Below are 12363 nucleotides of genomic sequence, written 5' to 3'. Positions count from 1 at the left end.
ATATCACCTCTCAAATGTAAATAGCATAATTGCGATACATAACTTTTAAACTTATAGTGATATATACATAAAGAGAGATTGGATATTGTAAAACAAGTACGAGTATTAAAGTAAAATAAATACGATAAGATCTTGGTTAATTTGATTAACGAACATTTACGAATTAATTGATGCACGATGATTTTCAGTGAAGAAAAGTTCATTGTTTTATTTGTTTTACTTTAATGTACTTTTTTTATTTTATCTAAAACCAACATAGGAATTTGCTAACTAGGTCACTAGTGCATCAAATGAAGTCATATTTTTTTTTAATATAAAATTATTTATTTATGATTTATATAAAAATAGCTATAATTAGATTATATATATATTTTTTTGATAATTTATGAAATTCGTAATTCATTGAATGCACTATAACTAAGTGCCCCAATGACACTAATACCCATATAAATAATATGATGTTACTCTTATATGCTAACGACAAAGACCGTTTATAAATAGACATCCGTTAAGTTGCCTTGAATTGAATTTTGAGTATCGTTTAATCAACGTCGTCTATACATGATGTAAAAAGTAACGGAAAATAGAACGAAACAAAAAACAGTTAAAAATTAAAAAACATTAATCGCGCAGGAATCCGTCTATTCTTTATAGTTTCCTAATTTTAACATCCATGCACGATTTATTACGATATATTTTATAATATTTGTTAGATACACTAATAAAAGTTTAAAATTAGTTTTTGGTACTTTTACTTCCTTAATTAGAGTGCTTAAATTATTAATATTAATATTAATATTAATATTTGGTATATAAACATAATGCTAAATAAATTAAGAGAGATCTACATAACGTAACGAATATGGTGATTTATTCAGCAAAAATATATTTACGGGATGCAATATATATTCTTTAAATTTTCTATGAATCTACATTTTTTTTCAATACAATTCAATTTAATGCTATTTAAAAAGAGGAGTGTTTTAAAACTTTCCTTTTAAATAACAATAATAACAGATGGGTACTCGCATGATAATGTTAGATTGATTAAAAAAATTGTTATTATTTTTCATAATGAAGAATTATAAAATATAAGATTAATAAATTAAGTTGATAGTTCAATGAAGTAATTGTATACTCAGTCCGTCCCATTTTAATTGTCCAATTTTGATTAGTCAAGTCTTTTTTTTCCGACTTTGACCGTAAATATCTTTGTTTGTGTTAGATTACACTTGATATAACATATATGAATTGATTGAGTTTTACATGTACTTTTTATTGATATAACTTTCATCAACTAATATATAACACAAACAAAAACATTTACGGTCAAAGTCGAAAGAAAAAGACTTGACTAGTTAAAATTGGACAATTAAAATGGGACGGAGGGAGTATATATAATAAAAAATTAACCAAACGACTTAACTGATAATAAAAATAAAATATTATAAGTGTATCAAGTGAATATTACTTTTAAATTAATTAATAGGGTTGAAAGATATTTTAGAATTGGATATAATATTATTATTATACATGTCTATATTAATTCCGAAATAGTTTTAATTATACATGTTACGTATATATCATCTATATCTATATTATATATATAACAAAGTTCTCAATTCATTTATAGGGAGATAAAGACCGTTAAATTCAAACGTTTAATTAAAACCCTTAAATCAAAATATTTGTATCATTACCAAATTTATTATTAATAAACACGATATTAGTCTTTGTATTTTAAATGTTAGTCAAATGTAAGACATATATTAATTAGAATTAACATATAATATAATAAATATATATGTATATAAATTAGATTTGTACTACGATTTAACATATATGCCAATGGGTCGGGTATGTTCTGGGTTTTGTTAAACCTGAACCCGGACCCGATTAACAATCCCCGGCCCAAACCCAGACCCCGACCCGACTGGTCCCCGTTTACTTTCTAACCGTCGGGTTACGGGTTTCCCCACGGATAAACGGGAATCCGTTGTTGTTGTTGTTGTTATTATTATTATTATTGTTATTGTTATTATTTTGTACGTAAATAAATTAAAAAGGAAGTATTCAAACTTGAACTTGATACATTGTAAACATCGACCAGCTATAAAGCAAATCTAATTACTTGATAGTGTCTCTTAAATCACAATCTTAAATGTAGAACAACATTAATTTCTTTGTATCAAGGTTGTGGAAGTCGCTAATCGTTCCCAGGTTAGTCGATGAGCGAGTTGGGAGTATTTGGGTATATGCAGTGAGTACTCGGGGGTCAAAGTGGCCAAGTCGGTAAGTACTCGGAGTAATCGGCTGACTCGACACCTTACCTTGTAGAGAGTACTCAGAGAGTACTCAGCTCTACTCGGTGATTTTTACAACAATGCTTTGTATACTTATTTGTAGAACCAATGAATCATAAAACCATACTTAAATTTGCTAGTAATATTATTGTATCATGATATATGATTTGAAGCACAAACATAGTATAAAAAGGAGCCTTATGTTGTTGTTTTTATTATTATTATTATTATTATTATTATTATTATTATTATTATTATTATTATTATTATTATTATTAGATACGGGTTGGGTATACGGGTGTAGGCGGGTTTTGGGTATACGGGTTAGGATTGCGGGTTTTCATCTAAAACTGTCCCAGACCCAAACCCGCAAAAAAAACCTAAAACCATCCCCATACTCGACCCTAGACCCGCTTATGCGGACCCGAACCCGGCCCAAAAATATCGGATTTTGGATTTCCACATCGGGTATGGGTTTCTTTGTCATCCCTGGTCCCACGTAAATCAAGATATTTGAGGATACCATATATAGATTATAATAATATATATTTATCTTACAAAACCAAAAAGTATGACCAATTAGATAAGGGAAATGATAAATGTACCACAGAAAATGATACATATACCACAGTGTACAAGTTTCACATCATATTATACAAATATGTATTGCGCAGTTGTGGTAAATCTATTAATTGTTGTGGTACAAATATGAGCTCCCATTAGATAATATAGATATAATAACTTTAAATTGGCTATACATACGTATCTATATCTATACCCTCTTATAAAGAAAACCACCCTCTCCCATTTTTAAACTTTCGGTCTTCGAAATACCAAAATTATCCTTCTTATTTATTCACTAATTTAAACATCTTCACCTAATATACCTATAATACCCTTAATAATTTTTACATTACCCCCATTAAATCAATTACTGTTACATTAATAACCACATTACTACCTACCGTTGTCACCGCCACCGACGCCACCCGTCTTCACCACCACCGCTACTTAGCGTTGTCGCCGCATTGCGCGGGTAACCTTCTAGTCTCACATTAAATTAAATTCCTACGTTGTACGGGGCTGACTGAGAACGTAAATATTAAGTAATTGATATTTGCAATATTATTCGTAGTTTATCGTAGTATAAAAAACTGTCAGATTACGATGCGAATAATAAGATTATAAATATGACTAATTAAATAATACAAATATTATAATTTTAATTTGGCTATACATGTGTATCTCATACTAGATGAAACTCGTACGTTATATGAGGCTAACTGAGAACATAAATAAAAAGTTATCGATAGATACAATATTATTTATAATTTATCATAATACATATAAAACCTTTTAGATTACGACCCGAATAATAAGATTATGATTGAGTATATGATATATGTCAAATATGTTAAAATATCACCTATTAAACATAATATGTATAAATTATAAAAAAGTTTCTTTATGATCTATTTATATTTTTAATAACTATAATATAATAAGCATTTCCATTTAAAAATAACTATTGTTAAAAAACTCAATGGGACTATGATGAAAAGTACTTTATACACTTTCAAGATTTTATTGTATAACATAATAATTACAAAAGTTTAAAAAATAGCTTTAATAGATAATGTAGCATAAGATTATGATTATATATATATACTAGGTATTTTCCCCGCACGATGCGCGTTAGTTTAAATGATTACCCAATGTTGTTTGTGAAAATTAGACGTTAATAGATAATTATTCAATTTATTTAGTATAATATTTTATTTGTTTTAGAATTTCTTTTACCTTTATACATGAAGCTAAGATATTAAAGAATAAATATTTAATTAGGGAACTTGCCAATATATTAAAAATGAAATAATTAGGAACTTGCCCATATGAAGATATCTCGTAATGTGTTAGCATGGCCAAGCAGACCTCAACCTAACAAAACTAAATCTTATACAACCATTCAGATAACACTGATAACAAAATTAGATATAACCGATCAAAGTAGAATAAAATATGACCAGGCCCTTAATTAAGCATAAATATAACAACCCATCTCTTTATAATACGAAGAAGAACTACTATACATACATATTAATGACGTGTAAGTGATCTCTAAAGTAAACTAAAGAGGACCAATAGGTTGATCAATGGCACAAAGACAATTTCTAAACTACTTACCATGAGGACCGATATGTTGATCAATGGAATACATAATCAACCTCCAATAACCCACATACGTTATGCAACAAAGAAATTAAATTTTAAATTATAAACAAAAAATTAGAGTAGAATAAGTCATTATCAAGAGAGACTTCTCATACCAATATTTATATATTAAGAAAAGTCTAGAATTGGAATTACGTACATATGAGTAAAAAGAAGAGAAAACTTAATGAACAAATCAATTTCGAAGCAAATGATATATCTCTTGATTCTTTTTTTAACTTTTTTCTTATAAAGCTAAGCAATTGAATTTAAAGGATGGAACGTGATGGACGGATTTTTGAAGGGAAGAAATTGAATAGATTGTCAAAATGAGATTTGATATATATTTTCAAGATTTAGTGTATATTGTAAGATTTGGTATTATCTTTGCCTAAAAATATTGAATCTAATAAGGGATTTTGTATTTTTAAATAGTTTTTGATTTAATGAAAATTCAGATTAATATGGAGATGCCACATAGGATTTTTCCTAGGTGGCAATTTTATAAGCTAGTTTTGAATTGAAAATGGTCTAGAATCATTCGGTTAACTACTGTTTTAATAATTATATAGATATATGATACATTATAGCATGATACAAATTAACATTACAATTTTTTTTATTACGGTATTAATTAATATTTAACATCTTTTATTTATATTTATCAATTTATGATATTATAAAATAATTTCATACGATAAGTATATATATTTACTCGTGTATAATGCGGGACAATAATCTAGTTAATATATAAACATAAACGATGTTTAAATCGTGTGTCAATTGATGTACTCACAAACTTATTTTAGTACTGCTAGATGACGTCACTCTTAACGCGACCAATAGACCGGTTATATATAGATATCCTTCCAATTGCCTTGAATTGAATTTCCAAGTCTCGTCAACGTTGTCTTACCAACATGATGCAAAAAGAAACTAAAAATAGAAACAAACAGAAAACAGTGAAAGATGATAACATTAATCGTTGCGTTTGACTCTTTACCAATTCAAATTGTCTCGGAGGCTAAAATTCATCTCTTCGAATCAATATCAATAGAAGCAACCCAAGTGGTCAAGTGGAACAAAATGTTTTGATCCTAAATCCAATCCAACAAATTCACGTCTTTCAGTTGGGCATGTAGCTTGGAATTATAGAAACCCAAATCAATATATGTTGATCGTAATTTCGACAACTCCAATATCATGCAACATTTGGAGTGGCGGATCTAGAAATGAAAAACAAGTGTGTCCAACTTAACTTGGGTAAAAATAAAAATATATCCAATATTAATAACGGGTCAGGTTTTCACATAAACATCTTATAAATTACATCAAAATTCCTTCACAAATAAAAGTAGTTATTAACTTATTCGATATATATACCTTGCCATAACATTAACTTAACTTTTAGTTATTAATTTATTCGATATATATACCTTCACAAAATTCCTACTTTGTAACATATGACTTGCTAGGAAAGAGGAAAAGGGAAGTTTTTTTTTTTACATGTTTCTCATAATTGTTGCTCCAGTCTCAAATGCGCAACTTTATGCACGTACTTTTGTTATGCTTCTATGTTGTTGTTTATTATGTTCAAATGAGTTCTTATATGTTATGTTTTGTTGGATATGTTGAAAGATACGTTATGTTGTATGTTTATGTTATTCTAATCTATTAATAATGTAGCCGTGAGATATTCGACTGTCAGGTATTGTTATTTACCTTTTACATTTTCTTTTCTCGTTTAGTCGGAGATCCTTATGGAAATAGTGTCTTTACTTTTAGGTAGAGGCAAAACTATTGACGTCTTATATCCCAATATCCCGCTTTGGTAGGAATTGAGTATTGTTGTTGTTGTTGTTAATAAAAGTTTAAAATTATTTATTGCTTCTTTTACCTTGTTACATGGTGTGTTGATTTTTAGTAAAATAAAACAAGTATTAAAGTAAAACAAATAAAATAATAGATTTTTCTTCAATGAAGATCACCGTGGATCATGAAAATCATCGTGCATCAATTGCTTCGCGAATCTTCATGCATCATTTTAACCATGATTTAATGGTCAAGATCTTGTCCTATTTGTTTTACTTTATTACTTGTTATATAATACCCAACTCCTGGTGTGTTTAAATTAATTTGGTATAAGAATTTACTTAAAACTTCCTGTACAAGGTTGTTAAATTCGTTAGGTTCTCAATTAACCAGTCAAGTTTTCATGGAGGATAATGAATTTTACCCATTCACAAATAATCAAAAACCTCTCGTCTTAGCACACAAGACCATCTTAAGTTGCAATTTTAGAAAAGTTGTCTACAAAAGCTTTATTCAATGCAAAATTGTTTTGCAAATTTCTTATAGAAGAGCGGTATAAAATGGAAAAACTAGTGAAGTTCACTTGATTTTTTTCCCCCTATCAAATCTTGTAAAGTTCTATATAAAACTTAAGTATTACTTTAGAGGAAAATCCATAAAAAGGTAATATTTTTACACAAAATTTTTAATAAGGGGAAGTTATTTAGTTTTCGACTATTAAAAGATCCTATTTTTAAAAATTTCGCAATAAAGGGAATGTCGTTAGTTTTTAACGTCAACCTTCCGTTAAATGTCATATCACCATGCCACGTCATTAAAATTTGTTGATCTAACAACCGTTCTTAATATTCCTTATATTGATCACCAGCAACAACCATCCAATTCTCAATATAATGAAACCGTTGTCCTAGCTTATAAGAACCTGTCACCTCTCGCCGGAAGAAAATGCCCGGAAAATTTCAAATCCTCCCTTACAGGAAACCGCCACCATAGATGATAAAAGTAGAGAGGAAAAGCAATAAGAATAATCACAATATAAAATCCGGTCAACCCCACCGTTTTCCGACAATACGAATAATTGTTGGCAGATTTTCCCCCCATTCTGTTAGTATATGATCACGTAAAATGAACGTTTGTCCAGAAATGATTTAAGCGTACGGGGTCACACGTCTCGACACAAATGTAACTATAATTAATTAATATAGTTAATGTAATTTATTAATTAATTAGATCACGAAAAATTAACGGTAGTCCATTAAAATGTTAATAGTTAACGGTACTTAACTGACGGACTTAACGGAGGAGATAATTATAATTAAGAAAACAATTAGGAAACCCTCTAGAATCTTCTAGGGGGGGGGGGGGGACGGCCACAATAGGAGAAGGAAAGGGTTTTCAAAACCCTAAACTTGGTCATCAAGTTAACCTAATCCTATAAATAGAGGCCTAATTTAATTGTTTTCTACACACAATTTAAAAGGTTTATCAAAACCCTAAATCTATCTCCCTCTCTCTCTTTTTCGGTCCTAGTGGCCGAAAATTCTCAACCCTCTTTTAGGGTTCTTGGTGATTCGATCAAAGCAAGTAAAAGGAGAAGTCAATCGTTGTCAGTTCGTGATCAAGTACTAACATACATCCTTGTGTCGTGTGTGCAAACGTAAAGGGGTTTACTTCAAATCCTCATTAAGTTTCTTACTTTTCATCTTCAATTAAAGGTACATGCTTTCTTTCTTGGTTAATCAATTAACTACATAAATCTATCTTCCGCTGCGTGCTTTGTGATTTAATTCGATAATTTGTTATATAACCCAACACATTCATCATCACAACAACTTCTCTTTACAACTAAACAGATAGAGTAAAAAAAATATTCCCACCATAAAGGATCATAATAAAAAAAAATTGAAAAAAAAATAAAATCAACATGAACAACTTTTTACTGCGAAGGTTTTGACTTTTGAGGTACATAGGCTTTTATTGTTATAAAAAGCCTATCCATTTATCACCGGCAATCAGCTGTTGTTTTATATAGTCGTAAAAGTAAAAGCATTCGTTATGTACTTTCATCATATACTTTTTGATGTTTGGCACAGTTCACATCATCACAAAAACAATTTTCAAAAGAAATCTGGTAACAAAAGAAAATAGATGGATCCTTGATTCAAGAGACAGGGAGACGAATTAAAAGAAATCATGATGTGTTTCTAGATCTATATATTAAGTATAGATGGGGGAGATAAGCTTCTATGGTGACAATGAAAAGAGCCTATTTTATTTTTCTTTCTAGATTTATATATGTATTTTCATTTGTAGTATGCACTTTTTAATGATGTAGCATGGTGGTCATTTAACGGATGATTAATGTTAAAAACTAACGATATTCCTTTTATTGAGAAAGTTTTAGAATTATGTTCCTTTAATAGACGAAAACTAAATATATTCCCCTTATTAGGAATTTTGTGTAAAAAGATTACCTTTTTTATGTATTTTTTCCTTACTTTAAGTTACCTATACTATATTATAAAACAAATAACCCTTGTGATATTTTAAGTTTCAACAGTTACTTTCATAAAATGTCTTTCTTATCTATTTTGTATTTACCCAAAATAACTATAATACTCTTTCTCTCTCCTCAAATCTCAACCACTCGTTTTTTTTCCCCCATATATTATTTTATTCCTCTAATTTATTCAAAATCTTTTATCTCAAAAACCGTACATCAATAAATTATAAAAATTATATGAGTGTTTTTAAATTTTCATGTTATTTCATCAGAGAGCTCATTCGATATACTTTCGACGAAATTTTAAATCCGATGGCGTAGCCTGTCAGGTAGATCACCCATCACCGTCACCATTGCCATTACATCACTACCCCGCCATCACTGCCGCAACGCGAATGTACCTTTCTCTCATAAATTATATATATATATATATATATATATAGCGGAGGAGGTTCATGTAAGAACTATTTGAATTTAATGAGAATCTTTCAAATATAATTTGATAACTAATATGTTTATTAGCCAATGGTACATAATTTTACATATTTTTAGTAAAATTGTTGTTCTCATATGAACTTTATCATGTTTTCACATGTAAATTAAGTTATTTACATATAATCTAATCCATAATTTTAAGGTTCTTACGGTTACCCTAATTTGAATGGTTCTTGGAAGAACCTTTCTTTATATGCCTAACTGCATTTGTAAGAAATGGTGTTATTGGACTTATTTCCCTCAAGAAAATGGACTAATATAAAGCCCATAACTAAAATATAACCAACCATTGAAGCCCTGTAGAAAATGGAGTAGCATATTCTTTCTCTACAAACGGTTTGGGCTGGTTTTTATTTAACCGTACGGAACTTCAATCCAGTTTATAAAATTATGGGCCCCACGCCCTCACCTTCCATAGTTTGCAGCTATATTACCTAACTTGATAGAAACAGTAAAGGACAAGTTCAAAGCATAATGTGCAACAAAAACATCAAACGAGTATATATTTAATAAACAAACAATATAAGATTCTATTTAGATGGATTGGTTTAGGCCCAGGACTTTAAGTCAGGGGTTGTAGGTTATAAGGCTTGCTTTTGCTCATTTTTTTTTTACAATTCTAATGGAAAGGTTTTCAACATTTCTTTTGTACTTTTAATTTTTTGTTTTCAATATACTTGGTTTAAGGATTGTTTCACATTTTCATGCATGCAAACGTTGTTGGATATAAACTATAAAGCATTGGTTGCTCCTTTGAATTAATGGGTTGTACGTTCAAACCTATTTTCTTACATTTTTAAAGTCTTCTTTTTTTTGCCACGAATGAAGAAAAAAGAGTACTACAGTGTTTTTCTTTAGCCATGAGCCCATGAATGAAAAAAAAGCAATACAGCTAAGTTTCATTCTATTAAATGTTCCATCCATGTCTGTGTCTTTTTTTTTTTGCCACGAATGAAGAAAAAAGAGTACTACAGTGTTTTTCTTTAGCCATGAGCCCATGAACGAAAAAAAAAGCAATACAGCTAAGTTTCATTCTATTAAATGTTCCATCCATGTCTGTTTTTCAAAATTAATTTGCTTACCTTTTGAATTTGCACAGCAACAAAACTTCACGGTATGCTACAAGAAGTAACCATAGTCTATTTTTTCAATAAAAAACAATTAAATCTTTACGTAAACTACATCATTGATTCATCGTCACTTTTTTTTTTGTAACTAACAGTTCTCATGAGCTGTACAATGAACACTATGAAGATCAAATACAAAACTAGCATAACCATTAACGCTTCTTCGCAACTCTGTGGACGACCAAAGTAAACATATTTACGATATGGTGTTTGTGGTACCGTCTTTAAAGAGGAAAACACAGACAAGCGATAATTCCGGCCCCGCAACACGAAGCTTACGAACCTCCTAGTTATATATATAGGTGTCTTATTGTGAGAACCCATTTTTTTTGTAAGAACCTTGAGAACTCTAAATTTATGTATTGGATCACATGTTTTTTTTATTCATTCACATGTGAAACATTATAAAGTTAAATGTTATATAAGAAAGTTTTTTTTAAAACCTTATATATACCCAATTGTTAACATGTGAACGAAAATGTGAACATATTCATTCAGAAGTTCACAAAAGGCTATTTTGAAGGATTTTTAAAAAAGTTTCTTCTACAACATACTTTTTTATATCATTTCACATGTGAATGAACAAAAAAAACACGTGATTAAATACCTGATTTGAGAGTTCTTATGGTTTTTACAAAAAAAATGGTTCTCAGAACATACTTTTTTATATAACAATCCTAATTTGAACTGCTACAATACCGGTTCAGTTGGTACTGTAGCCGGTTCAGTTCCAATACCCAGTTCAATTTATCCGGTTTAGTTACAATGACAATGTACAATTTATCATACATAAAGTCAACTTTTAAAGCTTAAACATCAAGACATATACCCCAACATATACACGCATACATAAACAATTCTTCCTTGACCACTGTCGGCCAACAACCACCGCCTGCAACACCCACCACACCGAGCAACAGCGGCAGCGGCTACTGGTAACTTTGCAACTGGGATCTTCATCCGACAACTTTGCAACAGCCACTACCACCACAAAGACATATCTTCATCATCAACAACCTTTTGATAACGGCTCAGAAAAACCACTTACTCCGTCGGCCATCATCGGAAATAACAACGATGACCGGAAAAAAACGTAATCACTTCACAGTCATCGTCTTCAAACTAACAACAAATAAGATGTATCAATATAATACAATTATCAACGATAACGACTAGAAATAAAAATTCTCATAAAATAAAGATGAAGATGAATGTGGAGATGGTTTGTCAAACGACAGAGTCGTTTGTGGTGGTCAGAAAATGCGAGGCCAAAGACCAAAAAAATTGGAAAAAGAAGAAGAAAGAAAGAAGATCAAAAGTTGGAGATCTGTTATTTGATTATGATTTTCGTCTCCCTGATTTTCAATTTCAAAGAATTAAAGAAAGAAAAGGTACAAACGATTTTGGGGGCGATCTTTACTAAGAAAAAGAAAATGTATGATATGGTGGTGGGTAGCAAATATTAAAGAAAATAGAAGTGGAAGTGGGGGTATACAATACTCCCTCCGTCCCACTAAATGCGTTCACTTTTAAATTTTCAAAGTCAATTTTTTACAACTTTGACCTTGAATATCTTTGTTTGTGTTGTATAATACTTGATAAAAGTTATATTAATTAATTGAGTTTTACATATGTTTACATCGGTATAACTTTTATCGAGTATTATATAACACAAACAAAGATATTCAAGATCAAAGTTGCAAAAAATTGACTCTGAAATCTTAAAAGTGGACACATTTGGTGGACGGAGGGAGTACGTGTTAATTAACACGTTGATAGCTTTACATGTTTCTCATATAAAGTGTAAGTGGTATATATAAATGAGAAAAGTGAATACGAGGCTGTTATGCATTTAACTTGAGTGAAAAACCCCTCAAATATCAATATTTTAATATTTTTAAGGGTTATTTAC

Source organism: Erigeron canadensis, chromosome 2 (assembly GCF_010389155.1).
Source record: "Erigeron canadensis isolate Cc75 chromosome 2, C_canadensis_v1, whole genome shotgun sequence".
Lineage (NCBI taxonomy): Eukaryota > Viridiplantae > Streptophyta > Magnoliopsida > Asterales > Asteraceae > Erigeron > Erigeron canadensis.
Note: the sequence above shows the minus strand (reverse complement) of the source record.